The sequence below is a fragment of the Cydia strobilella genome, chromosome 8 (genome assembly GCF_947568885.1).
Source record: "Cydia strobilella chromosome 8, ilCydStro3.1, whole genome shotgun sequence".
In the NCBI taxonomy this organism is placed as follows: domain Eukaryota; kingdom Metazoa; phylum Arthropoda; class Insecta; order Lepidoptera; family Tortricidae; genus Cydia; species Cydia strobilella.
Window position 1 is genome coordinate 19,456,274 of NC_086048.1, and position 16,052 is coordinate 19,472,325.

The window sequence follows — 16,052 nt, forward strand, 5'->3', positions numbered from 1 at the left end:
TAAACGAATTTTTACGTCACAAATATAAAATTTGAGACACTGTTAAGTATATGGTTTAAGAAATAAAAACAGCTAAGAAATGTGTTAAATACGCTTCAGTGGAAACAATTATAAAATATAACAATTTCAAATTGGTGTCACAAAAGTAGTGCTAATACAGAGCAATTAATTACCAGAACCATTGACAAAATGCCATGTCAAATAACAACAGGAAATCGGATACTGATCAACCTTGATACGAATATAAGAAATGGAGCAGTCGTTATTATAATTGAATGGACGGACGTAAATATTATTAATGTGCTGTTTCCGGCTCGGCGACTTAATGCCGCGGCGCTCGTAAAACTTTGCGAAATATTTCATTGACTTGATCATAATCTCGATATCAAAACATTTTTTACTTATTGGACAAAGGACATTTGACCACAGTATCACCTGCTGGTAAGTGCCGATGCGGTGGAAAGGTGAAGCATGCTTATCTTAAGGATGTCTAGTCTATTCACTCTCAGATTGAAAAGATTCAACAAAATGGACGTACAAATAAAAGTGAACTGGGAATACTCGTAGATTTGCAGGAAATGAGTTTACTCTATACCTGTTTGCGTAACATTTTAGGAATTTACAAGTTATCATTAAAGAAATATGTAACTCCGTATAAGTAAAGTCTAAGGAAAAAACGTGCCTCGGAAATTAGGAAAAAGTTATGCTCGAATAGATGGCGCCACACCTTTGGCCTATAGTCGTGTAGATGGCGTTGGCGATCGTTTGATATTTAACAATTTTAACACATATCAGTGAAAGAACATGGGTCAAAACCATGTGGTGTTCTAAAAATAAATCATTTATCCAATATAAATATTTTTATGGTATTTTTATGCATCTCATTTTTAGTTTTAATCGTGTGTCGATGGCAGTAAATTTACTGTGACTACAAACTTACTATGACAATAACTCTCTATACACTCTATTCTCTTTGCTTTGTACTATACAATGTAAATTATAACTACGTCTTTCATACGCATATAAAAAGACTAACTAATATATAACTTGTGCTCTATTTATGTCAGTACTTTTGAAATTATTGCGACCGATTGTTTTTGAATGATCTTAAAGATAAAAATCCAATTTTGCAATTTCTAATGAGATTATAGCTATATCCGGCATATCATGCGTTTAAGCTATTTACACACTGACTTTCAAAAGACAAAACAAGTAAGCACAGTAAATATCTCAAAAACAACAGGAGTTCAAATTATGAAATAATTGGCTCAAACATGCACCAGTGCGCCAACGTTGGGCAAACTTTCCTCATATGTCACCGCGCGGCGACATAACTCATTCGGCACTAATCCGAGAACAAACGACTGGCTCCCGCGACGCTGTCTGTCACGAGAACAAATCTAAGGGAGCCGTTCCAACTATCAGACCTACTTGAATTTATTCGGCTGCCATTGGGTTTCAAAACCGCTCCAAGGTTTTTACAAGTTTGAAGTAGAAAGTTTGGCTTCATGCTTGATCACCAACGCTAACACGCAATCTTCCACCAAGCTCCCTAATTAGGAGAGTGTACTCACGATATTTGGTGGTAAAAGAAAAGTAGCGACCACTGCTGTGAGGTGAGATGCCTACACCACTTCTTTAAGATGAAATGTACTAAGAAAAAGACTATGGTCTCAAAAATGTGCTGTGATTTCCAAAGGATTGTATTGCAATCATTATAGTGCTATTATTTCTAAGTTTCAAACGTCTCACTGATTATACCTTTCTTAGAATCATAAAATACTATGGTTGCTTCGTGACGAGAATTGTGTTTAATAGCTAGAATTCTTATGAACTATTATTTCCAAACACTGTAGTTATGTTCAAACTTCTCACTATAATATTTTGTTTTTATCCTAGTTATTATCAAGTAGGTACCTTTATCATACACTGTTAACATTTTGTTTATTATTTTATAATAAAAATATTAAAAACATAACATTAACGTAAGCTAATTAAGAATGCCAAACTGCAAGACAATTAAGTGTGACTAAAATATTTAAAAATAATTCACGCAGAACACAACAATGTAAGAACATATTAAAAATATTACAATAATATTTTGGCTCACAATCTGCAGCTTAGTCACCAACTCACGTAAACGATTTTGACAGTTCTATATTTATATTTGTATATTTTTAATGATGTTTGTTTGCCAACGTTCCTTAAATTTATTTACCCAATCGTATGTCTTATAGTTCCGTATACTTAGACGTTTTTCCTTATAAATAAACATGCTTAGGGAAGTTATTTAAAGTAAGTTAAGGATACATTAATTACTATTAGAATGATAAAACAAGCAATTAATTTTGATTGAATGTTCAACAGCAATATATGAATACCTAATGTGTTTCCTCGGAACAATAGCGACAGTTGAAACGTAGTTTAATATCTTCCAAGATGACCTTAAGTCCCACGAAGCATGACAGTGCCATATATATCATAGTAAAGCCGCATGAGAACAAATAAAAAGCGCAATTTAGTCATCAGCGGATCTAATCAGTCGGCAACGCAATTTGGACTAGCCCCGCTGCACAGGATACAATATTTTATGTTGACAGACATAACAGCGTTTATACGAGCGTTTATTCTTTATGTGTCCCGTATTTTATTCGCTTTATGACGGTCGTTGACAAATTAATCATACCATCCACATCTTCATTTGTCATGGGAATTCCATCTGTAGCTTCTAAACTTTAAGGTTTGTTAATATTTTTCTCGGTTGAAAGTTTAAAATTGTGTTTCATATAATAGTCGTGGATGCCGGTTGTGTGTTTGTTAGTATTTTATTTCGGGGCGTTCTCGCGTCATAAAATAATGGCGTAATGCACGCTCATAAATCAATTTTCCTTTGAACGATGACGTTTTTAACGAAGGTCGGTAGTTTTGAATTAGTATATTATTTTTTCTGTGGTACGAACGTGATTATTATCGTTGTTTATGGACGCAGAGTTTCTCCCCTCGTATCGAATTGGACTCCACGAAGCTTTATCTTTATATTTATTTCACTTTAATAGCTTGCTTGATTAATGGTTAAGGCTGTGGCTGTAATCTGTATTTTTTTACTATTTTGGAATACGAATAAATTACGTTGTTGACTGGCTTGCCACCTACTTCGTCGGAGTTAACACTAATAGTTAATAAGATTGCTTTTTTGATAAAAAAATGAATTTATAACTTAAAATCAGACCAAGCTATCACCATCAATGATAAATTCGTATGATAATATTAGTTTACGTTTTTGATGACACCTCCATACTTTGTCACTGAACAGTTAGCTTGTATATACTCGATAGGTACTAGGTACTTACATATAAATCTCAAAATAAATGTTCTTTAAAGTGTTTATATCATGTGTTTACTCGTAAAAATATTACTGAGTTTCCGCGATTATGACTGTACTATGTGATTTTATATTGAAATATTGTTGGGTTTTAGCACGCACACGATATTTATTCAGTGAATCAATTTTTTTTAACTGATTTCGCAAAGGTTATTTTGCAAAATAACATTAACAAGAACAACCGAAACCCTCCGACCCTAAACGCCATTTATAAAACACGCAAACAAATGAAAATTGAATTGAAACAAGCCAGCTAAATAAAACAGGAAGGGTCCAAGGCACTTCTCACCACGTACGGGCGGATAAATACGTAATAAGCCTCCTACTATGCTAACTTTTGCGAATTTGGGACAGTTACGGAGGATGTTTTTGGATATTATTTGTTAATGGTAATAACTCTTTATACAACTATTGGTTACAGCAAATAAAAACATTCTCATTAAATATAGATTTAAATAAAATTAGCCATACTAAATTATTTATGATAAAATTTTCTGTTTCTGGCGGGGTTAATACACTGCCTACCAACAACGTTGCAACTGATGTTTGCCTGGATAATAATTTTAGTAGAATAAAGGTATAAAACGATATCTATGATTCAGGTTTAATTTTTAATGGTTTGACCCATCATAAAATGCTCGTTAAAAGTTAGCGTGCTATCTTATCTTGACAATGAATTAAATTGTGTCGTTACATCCGCCCATCAAGAGACCCGTCGTCTATGTCAATGACTCGCAACTCGCCACCATTCATCATTTCTTTTTCTAAAAATGACACAAAATACGAGCACGCGATCTGAACGGAACATGGTACAGGGGCCTGTTCATAAATCTTCATTGCGTCCCGATGACACGCCGCGACACTTCTCTCTGCTACCGCGCTACCGAAACACTCCACGTCACTAACAACTTACGTTACACCACTTACATGATCCAAATTTCCACCTTACGGCTCTCTATTAAAGTCTGATTTACCTTACAGAAGCAGAAATGGAACCCCGTCACAATTCCCAACATGAATAACTTTCCAAAGACGGAACCTACAGAGGATTTTGAATCAAACGCCTGAAATGTTAAGGTAAGTTTTAGGTTGTCTTTGTTTAACTGGAACTTTGTTCTTTTCGTTAGATTTGTCACTGTCTGAAACGAGAATGTCGTTAGGGAGATTTTAACTCCCAAGCAATATCCAACTTTAGTGTACAGTTTTGTGGTTCAATTTGGAACGGGGAAGGAGTTTGTGAGTGGCAACAACATTATCCCTCTGTGACAAGCAACGTCAGGTTGTCGATCATTATAATATATGTGCCGTGCTGTCAGCTGTCTTAACACATGAATGATTCACTCCGTGATAAATTTTAGCTCATGATTACATTTCATACACACGTCAATGTGTCTGTTTACGTAATTAGGGACTGTTGGAGGCTTTCAGAGGGTTTTATGGTGGACGGCCGGAAGCCTCCGGCTACTAGTTGTTTTGACATGTTCGGTGTATGAATAGGACTGAATTATTGAAGTAACGGGAAGTCTGTTATAAGTCCCGATATTTAATGTTGTCGGAAAATAGTTGTTTCCATGTATGAAGGATTTATGTTTCGTTTTGGTATGGTCCACATTTTTATCTCACTAACATTTGTAAAACATTTTGGATTGTAATAATACATGGTTAAGGTAAGGTGAAATGAAAAGCTTCCGTTTACGATTGAAGCCGATGAATTTCAAAAAACTTAGCAAATAGTTGTTGAAAAATTTGTAAATCTTTGTAGGTATTTTATTTTTCTTAGCCTCGAATTAAAATAACATCGGTCCCATTACATCTATCTTCCAAGATAAACTAATCAGTGAATAATAACAGCCCCCAAGCGGTAGGTAATCCAGCATAATTCGCCGTGGCGTGCCGTGATAGATCGGCTAATAAACTTATGAGATATGATGGCCGTGAGATGAGAATGGCGTGCGGGTAATATTTATGGCGAAGGATATGTGATATGAGTTATTTTCAGTTCAAAGTTCATAACGCTTTTAACGGTTTAGCTTAGCTGGTTATGACAAATTGCGAAGCTGGTGGTCTTGGGTTTGAATTTCTGTATAGGCATTTGTGTGATGGGCGCAAATATTTAAATACACGGTTAGATATGCCCATACCTATATTATTTATGTTTACCTATTGTATATTATACATTATGTATTATAATATTTATCATCGTCTAGGACTCACAACACAAACCTATTTGAGTTTTGAAGAACTCGGTTTGTTAGTTTAAATTGTACCAATTTTTTTGTATGAGCACGTAAAGCTATTTTACTTTTAATTAATATCGTTATGATGTAAGTAAAAGTGTACCATGGTTGCATTGAATAAATTATTATGATTAAATGTCCTGATTATTCACGGTAAAAATAAGTTTTCATAAATTCAGAATTGCATAGAGATAAGACTCCCTCAAATGGCCATGTTACAGTCTGTTATTCAAGATTCAACTTCAAGCCCTGGTCATATTTCTAAATAAAACATAGGATAAACGTCGACTCCGAGGCGTGCTCGATCGATACAGAAGCCGGCGTCTATCAAGATGCGTCGCATGCGCATGCATCAAAGTCAGCGATATCTTGCAGCTGTCTATCTATTAACAGAGAGCTTTGTTTTCGTCTGTAAATCCTTTTCTGGTATGCTTTGATATCTGTTTTCGTAATAGCCTTGGATAATTTGAGTAAAGGCTAATACTGGTCAGGTGTGTTGAGGAAGCTTTGTGAATTGAAGCTGTGCTGCGTTGGACAGAAGAAAAGAATGTTCGTTGCGAGAAAAATTAGAAGCCATGGAATTCTTGAAAATATGCGACCTTATCTTGCTTGCATTGCGACTTGCAATCCGGAGGTCACCGGTTCAAACCCCGGCTCGTACCAATGAGTTTTTCGAAATTGATGTACGAAATATCATTTTGATATTTACCAGTCGCTTTTCGGTGAAGGAAAACATGGTGAGGAAACCGGACTAATCCCAATAAGGCCTAGTTTCCCCTCTGGGTTGAAAGGTCAGATGGCAGTCGCTTTCGTAAAAACTAGTGCCCACGTCAATTCCTGGGATTAGTTGCCAAGCGGACCCCAAGCTCTCATGAGCCGTGGCAAAATGCCGGGACAACGCGAGGACGATTATGATGATCTTGCTTGCATTCTGTCAAGAAATCAACTCAGGAATGACACCAGAAAATACTATCGGTTTTAGTGAGCCAGATTGTAGTAGAAAAGAGACATCTTTTGATGAGTTATACCAGAACTGTTGGTTTTACCTACAATACCTATACTCGTAATAGTGATTTGTGCGGTGAATAATTGAGTTTCAAACAGTGCATAAGTGGATGATGCCTGTCAGTTATACGATTTGCTGCATCATTGCCTCGTTAGTGTTACCTAAGATTTGGTGTGGTTAATCTTTTAAGGAGCATTTTTGTCGACAACCACACACAGGGCCTGATTTACCCACAGGCTAATAAGGTTAAAGCCTAGGGCGCAAGGACCAAGGGGACGCGCAAGGGGGCGCGGCGGCGGCTCTGAGTTGAGAGAAGCGGGGGGCGGATATACATAGTCAGCCTAGGGCGGTCAGAACTCTAAGTAGGCCCTGACCACACAAGTTTTCATTGGCAATAAAGTATCTCTTTAAATCGTTCAGCAGTTAAAAGCGTTGTCACAACATTACGAACATTCCACGCATTCGCCTGCTCGCGTGCGCCAGACCAACTCAGAAGCAGAGATGAGGAATGCGATACAGAGATCCAAGTCTTGTTCATGATGGAACCACCTCTAAAAGGAATGAGAGACATTACGTCCCTTTGATATATTGCGTTATAAACTATTACTGTATTTCTATGCCAAACCGTATGGGGATTGATAAAGTGTTTGTTTTTATGTCTCTAGCTAGTCTGGATTGATATGGTAGTAAAAGCAGCTAGTAGTTATTCCATGAAACAGGTTAGTACTCGTAACATATAACTTTTTCTTTACGATCTATTGCCTCCTACCCTAGTTGGTAGTGTTCCTGCCGATGTAGCAGGAGGGCCCGCGTTCGAATCTAACGGCACATATGTATTTGTGTTTTTATCATGATTTTCCTTGTTCTTGACTTATGGAAGTTTTCTAAGTATCTATATATTTATAATCAGTATATAATCTATTATATCCTCTTTTAGTAGTTTCTTGGTTTAGTAGTTTTCTTGTAGTAGTTTTAATCCCAATAAATAAATATTAATATATCTTCACACAATACAAGCCTTGGGCTTACTGTAAGAGTTTGGTCTTTTTTTGTAATATTTCCCCTTATTAAATTATGTATGGCCATAAACTGCATGCAAAACAAAATCTGTTTTTTTTTACACCTTAACTTGGAAATATCCAAAATACTAGACATAACTTTTGACCCTCTTTTTGTATTTTTTCTTAATCAGAATCAGTACTACTACTGAGCGCCGAAGAGGCTTGAACTCACAACCTTCCGTATTTTCTGTCGATTTAAGGGTTAAATAGGTAAGTAGTCAGTAGAATGGTCATCATAAGTTAATTTATCTACATGCTTCTTTTACGTATGAACAAACTAATCGACAATAATAATAAAAACGGGCATCTAAAACAAATATCCCAATATCAAAGGTTAAATCAATGCACAAATCAACGTCGCTAACAAATGCAGCGATCACGATACAAATGGCGGCGATATAAAACAGTGTCCCAATTATTTGGGACAATTCATTAGAGGGGCTCCGGGCTCCCCGATTGGCGCGATTCGTCACGCTCGCTCGACAGATGGGTATCTAGCGAGTGCCGGGAAGAAATGGTGGTACTAAATCAACCGACGGCCGACAATCCCGAGCAGTCGCCGTCGATACATCAAGTGTAATGCCTCGGATACCGCGGCCAGATAATCGAATGTGAGCATCGACTCGTTACACTGGAAATAAGATGAGGATTTGTTGTCGTTGAGTATAACGACTCAAGTAACGATGAAGAACATGCTATTATAAACGCTATCGACGTTGAAATAGACGCTAATGATAATGAAGACTTTAAAGGGGATTGTGAAGGAAAAGAGAGACAAAAACTAAATGGAGCTAAGCTTTTCAAAGTTGAAGTTAGTATGGATGAAAAAGTGACTTGTCGTGTGCCAGCGAACGCTGATAGATCTGTAAAGTTTGCCGCGGACAGGAATATATCGAGTGGCTGCCTCCGTTCAGCTTTATTTATACATAACATCTGTTTGAAGTTGAATCTACCGGCGCGGACGGGGAGCGCATTACCAGAGATTTATTCCGCGTCTTAATTGTGAATCGATGGGTTAATGAAGATAAAACCCGCGGCCGTGTTGTAAATTAGCTTGCGTGTCGACTGCGCGCTCCGATAAAGGCCTGCTTTATTGCTTTGTTTGTTTTCTCTGCCCGTACTTCAAAGGCTAAGAGATAAACTTTAGTTTTATACGAACGTATATACTTTTAAGATCAAATACAAAGGAGTTAAATTAACGACACACGCCGTAATTAACTACTACACTTATAAATCTTGTTACTTCTACAATAGACTGCAAGGTAAGATAAATCGACCAGACAGCACTCATACAAAGTGTACACTGTCGCATGTTCAAACTAAGCGACAAAACGCTCCACATCTAAAATTTTATCAGTGCGCTTGGTTTCTTTACAGGCAGTATCTAAAGTCTCTTGAGGATTGAAAGTTCCAGCTTTGAATGATTTATGGGTGTGACGTCACGTAGTCGGGACAGGGGTTAACCCCACGCGGTCACACTCGCATCTAATGGTCGTGATTCGACAAGTACAAATGGCTCCGCTGACAAATGGCTTGCGGACGACCCCGTGTCGGCGAGTGCGTCGTAACTTTAACTAATAGACAAGCCAATATAACCTTTATGGGTGTGCTATTTAATAAAATCATTAGCGATCCAATCGCGGTAATAAATTACCTAGTTACCTCACACGTTTATGGAAGAATAAGTCGGAATTACTTTCATAAATTCAAGACGTTAAACTTAAAAGCATCTGGCAAAGTGAACAGGAGCAAGCGAAAAATGGTGAAATCTAGTTGTCTTTTAAGTTGAATTTGGGATGGCAGATTTAAACGTGTAAGTAAAGAATGATAAGTGAATGTCGAAAGTGTCGATCCCTTCCGATACGATCAAAGGTCGGGCCATGCGACAGACACTGGGTAGGAAATTCTTCGCGATTTCCTTTTCATAAAGTCTTGCCCTTATAGGGTTGCAATGATTTATAGGGGACTGTAGTAGCTGTATATTGCTGCCGCTCATTTGATAAACGACGTCGATGGTACTGGTAACATTATTGCTTTTTTGAAATATGACGTCTGCCTCGGGTCAATAGGAGTGGTCAGTGTTAGGACTGGTTTTGAGATATTGTGAGTGCTTAATGCTTATACCGTGTTATTTATAACACTTGTGGACACCTTGTAATATATTGTAGGGCTGCTATCATTTTACGTTCCATGTCGGCTTCTGGGGTAGATATACAACAAGAATTTGTAATATATACTTCGTCTACTAACGTCTATAAAATTTTGCTTAGGCAAATAATACAATAGTATCTGTTTCTGTATGTATCTGTATGTGTCTGTTGTTTCTGTTTAGCCTGATGGTTGACTGGTAAAGAATGCCTTTAGGTATTAAGTCCGCCATTTGTACTTTATTTGTTATATTGAGCAATAAAGTTTAAAATAAATAAATAATAATAAATAATATGTTATTAAGGTTTTAATAGCAAACTTTTACTAAAATTCATGAAGATCATAGAAGCTTTACACATAATACTCGTAACGCATAGGTTTCATATTCATTAAAAACAGAATAAAAAGAAGAATACTATTTATTGCACACCTGAGAAAATGATAGAGATTCAATGATACAATTGATTATAGATGTATACAATACATCCAGTGCATACAACTTGCGTTCTCATTGCTAAAATTTCTTAATCTCAAAAATATACATGGATTGAATTTTTCTTAGTCTTATAAAAGACTTTCCTTCTAACACATCTTACCTTACAACATTGCTTCTCGCGCGAGATGTACTAGGTATCGCCTCTTCCTATTTAATATAGTGTAAAAGGTACAGAAACAACCGATGACTTTCCACGCAACTTGCGACTTGACTGACAGGAAGTCTAAAGCGAGGTTTAGACTAGCAAGAACTTGCATGCAATTTTCATTACATTGCGGTATCTGACAAACATTTTGAATGCAGTTTACCTTAGTAGTCAGCAATGTAACGTAAATTGCATGCAAATTCTTGCTAGTCTAAACCTCGCTTTACTCGTTTTAGCAGCTCAAAGCTTGTAAACAAGTTATTAGAGTTGGACCAAGCTAACTTTGCAGAGATTTTTAATACAGTGGAAGTCTCAACATATAGGTACATAAAGGTCTATTTAATATGAAAAAAATGACATTCATCTACATTTTGATTTCTACTTTCACATTTTGTCACGTCAAATTCGGTGCAGAGTTAGCTTAGAAGTCGAAGCTGCAGCTTTAGCTTTAACCTCTACCGTCCCACCGTCCTAATATTACTACTAATTACCTGCAATGAGATTGAAATGGAACAACTGTTTTCAAAATTCAAATACAAATTTAAGATTCAAAATTATTTATTTTATAAACAAAATGTATATGATGCAGGGGATGGAGCCACCCGGTAAGCAAATAAGAGGGAGGCACCGCTCTTCCCTAGGTTTAGGTGCTTTTGTTTTATTTCGTTGGATACCTATATAATAAATAAATTATAACAATTTCTATTAATTATGTATCAATCAGAAACGTCTGCGAACGTTGCTATTAAGACGCTGAACGAACGATGTTATTTATTATTATTATTTATTTCTAAAACAAATTCAATTCTTGTTTCTAATTTGACTGCCTCTTTATCTTATATGGTGGGTCAATCGAGGTGAAGAAAAATTTACCAAATATTTAAGCCTAAGCACCGTTTACCCAAGCATGTTTAGTGACCTCTAATCTGTGATCTATAAGTTATATGTTCACAAAGGATAAAGACTATTAAAAAGATACTAAGCATAAATCTCTCGACACGGCCAACTATCCGTCTTCTAATGAAGAAAAGTGCGCCCCCACGATGGTTTATCGTCGATCCGGGTAATTAAAACGCTACCCGAAGGAAATGTGCGGTAATAACAATAAATCTTGCAGCTTGTAAGTATGGATAGATAGGACATTGCTTTAGTTAAAGAGTTGACGTTTATGGAAGAAAGATGATTCGGGATTCATTGGTGTGTCAGAGGGTCACAAATTCACTGCTTTGTTATACTGCACCTACTAGGAATTTTGAAGGTATTAAAGATTTCGATGTACATTTATTTATTTCCTCGGTACGGTATAGTAATGCGCACTCCTATGCGCATTACTATTAATTCCTGCTGTTATTTCTGTGTAACTTTTCTTTTTCTTTGTGCAATAATTCTTTATTGCACAAAGAAAGTTCTTTTATCTTTATCTTATCTTTTTAACTGTTAATATAATTACATCCTAATACTTACCCATTTTCAGAAATTCTATTATTCTAGAACAAAGATACATCATTTTGACATTAAAATGTAAGTTTCCATTTGCCTCCTCGTGTGCACAGCACACTAACACACGGTTCTAGTGTCCATATTTAATGGTGACTAATGAATCAAGCCCCTTGGACGTGGACAGCTAATTCCTTGCTCTTAAATACTTTATGGGAAGGGGTTTTCCGACCAAAGCGGATTCTAATTGACGTGTACAAAAGTATATGGCTCTACGATATTTTATAGTGATAATTTGTTTTATACGAATGGTAAACTTATCTTTACCTGGATGCGGGTGGCGCAAGACCGATCATTGTGGCACTCTTTCGGGGAGGCCTATGTCCAGAGGGGCTACCGCGAAAATTGCGAGGATCTTTCTCTTTTACTCCAATGAAGGTGTAATTAGAGTGACAGGGAAAAATGCCCGCAATTTGCGAACTTCGATTTTCGCGGTTATAGCCCAGCAGTGGAGGTCCTCTGGCTGATACGAGTATGATGATGATGATGAAACTTATCTTTGACTGTACACCCACGAACTTTAATTGTTGAGCCATTCAGGACCTACTTTACATTGGACATTTCATACCATTAGTATTGACAACCAAATTAGCTTGAACCCTAAATGGCTAAACAATTAAAGTCCGTGACTGCACATAAAATTTACTCCTTTTTGAAACTCTAAAATCCGATTTGTATTTAGTTTCGATGCTTATACAATCAGCATCAAAAGTAACGGATCAGACTAAGCGCCAAAAGTAAAAGTTGCTCAGTATAATCCCAAAACCTCCCTGGCAACGGGAATGCACTTATTTTTTTGCCACCGTGTATTATACACATACTTTGTAATGTACCCTAAGGCTTCGCCCAGCACTTTTATCACCCAACCATACAGTATTATTACTGCCGATTACAAACAAACCCCTTCATAAATCAGTATCATTATCATTGATCAGCGCTCGCGCATCGTCCGTATCACGCATACGCCATAACTCGCCGTTATCGTAGGCGTGGTGAATATTGGTTTATGTTTAATATCAACAAGTGTTGATCTTTGGTTTTAACACACTTAGAATTATTCAACACAGCTCAAAACGAACAAAAAAAAAGGAAAAAATCTCATCAAATTTCATCTTTGGCCTACCCTAAGGCTGCCTTTCCACTGAGGATGAGATGAACGGAGATGAGAATCAGGCAAAAACATTGGTTTTAATTCTCATCTTTTTTCCGTTTCGCTGCATTACCACCAAAGCTATTGGTTGATTCCTGAGATGAGAGGAATCATCCTCTCATCTCCGCTCGTTTCCGCCTCAATGGAATGGCAGCCAGCTTTCTCAATTACGAGATATGCCACTTGGTTCGGTCTTTTTCGTCTGCTTCTTTTTAATTAAATCTTAACTTAGGTACCTCCAACACATCTCTTAAGACAGTCGTCATCCACCTTTCTCATATCCATTAGATTGTGTCAAATAAAATAAAAGCAAATCTTACAAAACCAACCAGGTAACACAACTTTGGGAGCAAATCAAATTATTTTATCAAGTATTCTGATTTAATTATTGTCTTCGGTTACCACTCTAGTTACTCATGAAATAAAACTATGAAAACGGATTATATCGCGTATATTGAATTTATAATACATCCCGACGTTTCGAATCCTTTACAGCGTTCGTGGTCAACGGGTGACTGAGGAAAAACTACATAGTGCGAAAATACCCACATACTAAAAATAATGAACCATCATAGACTATAAACTTTAAGGCTGGTTGTACATGGAAAAACGGTTCATAAGGCTAGTTATACATTATAACTATTTTTAAGTAAAGATATATACCCGGGACCCGGGTATGTCCTTAAACTACGTCCAAAAGGACCCGGGTATGTCCTTAAACTACGTCAAAAAGAGAGGTATGGGCACTGTGAATGACATCTCGCTTTGTGTGGTAGGGCACAGGACAGCGGATGTCATTCCAGATCTAGAGCAGAGCCCAACTGGGGAGGTACCTCCACCTTACAGATAACCGCAGCCAAATAACACTAGACCCTACTAATAGTGTTGTGTTCCTGCCGGTGAGTAAGGTTGCCAGAGCTCGATGGAGAGGAGTGTGGGTCGGCAACGCGTATGTAACTCCTCTGGAGTTGCAGGCGTACATAGGCTATGGAGACTGCTTAACATCAGGCGGGCCGTATGCTTGTTTGCCACCGACGTAGTATAAAAAAATATATATACATATATTATATACGCGATAAAAAATTTTTTTTTAATTAGTAACACTACACACACACACTACACACAGATGTCATATATTAAAGAAAAAGTGACGAAGCCGAAGCCCTCCAGTGGTGAAGGCCGGATCACTGGAGGGCTACGTCACTTTTTCTTTAATATATGACATCTATTTCATATTAAAACCAGGCATCGTTTAGCAAATACTAGGTAGCCGATCTTAACCCAGATAGCCATCTGAATTTGCACAACATCAAAAACACACAAACCAACACGACCTTAGTATTAAACCTTATAAGGTTGCAAGGTGTCGATTCATTAACCACTCTGAACTGATCATATCTTTTTCCGACTTACCACCACTCCACCAAATTCCAACCATAAGCCTTATAAACTACGGTTGAAAATCGTTTAGCTCTCGTTTGTGAATTGTATATCCCTTGGGAACAAATGCTCTTACTAATGGGTCGCGCAGCAGTTTAGGGTTCGGTATCTGGCATCTAAAAACAGCGAGCTTATGTTTCTTTACGAGCCATTGGGTAATAAGCTGGGGTCGTAGGTTTGATCCGGCACGGATTAGTGTGCTTTATGAATGTGTGTAGTATGATTGTTGTGAATTTGAGATTATATAGTTTTGATATCACTTCGATGGCCTATACTATACATATAAAATCCGCGGTATGGTTACGGTAATCTATAGGCTAGGTTCACACGGAGTTATATTTCTTTTTTAGGGTTCCGTACCCAAAGGGTAAAAACGGGACCCTATTACTAAGACTCCGCTGTCCGTCTGTCCGTCTGTCGGTCTGTCACCAGGCTGTATCTCATGAACCGTGATAGCTAGACAGTTGAAGTTTTTACAGATGATGTATTTCTGTTGCCGCTATAACAGAATAATATAAATATTTAAATGGGGCTCCCATACAACAAACGTGATTTTTTTGCTGTTTTTTTCCGTAATGGTACGGAACCCTTCGTGCGCGAGTCCGACTCGCACTTGGCCGGTTTTTTTTTAAGCCAAGCCAAGATTAAGCAAATGATGAAAACTCCTACAGTAGGACACTGAATAACTATTTTCCTTTATCTGTTTTTATTAAGCAATGTGTCTAATTTTTCCCGTATACCGTATACGGGATTTTATCGAATACCGTAGTGACCGCAAAATTTGTATGGCACTTTCAAAATCGGTCGCTACGGTATTCGATAAAATCCCGTAAATGGTAAACGAGAATAATTAATGCCATGTGAACCTAGCCATACGTGTTAGTTATTCCTGATTCCAGTGAATTTAAGTAGGTACAACAAGTTTTGTTTCAGCATTTTTAATACACGCTTTTTACGCCCAGATTAGCTTATAAACACTTGAAACTTCAAGAGATTTAGTAGTAGTAAAACACTTTATTGTACAAAAAAAAAAAAAAACAGGAAAATAAAACTCGTCATTAGTACAAAGGCGAACTTATCACTTTAAGGAAGATTTTTAGGTCGGTTACAAAATTATCAAGACAGCGACCCATCTGATACCTGCAGTTTTATTTGTTATTAGTACATTATCTAATGGAATTATTATATAATATCAAATTTCTCTTTTAAAACCTATGCGATGGACTGACCAGATCAAATCTGCTATGGAAGGACCCCTGAATAAAGCCAGAATATAGTCATGCGCAAAATGTGTCACTAAAAAGAAAATATTGATATGCATCTTTCATACACTATGAAGTACTTCACTCTTTTAGTTCACTAGTTCAGTTTAGTTCAGTAGCTCAAAAGATCCATCTATATAAACAGTACTATCTCTCATTCGCGGATAGGTATATTGAGTTGAATGAAGGATTCAATTGATAAATTCATTCAATATGAATCACTCAAAT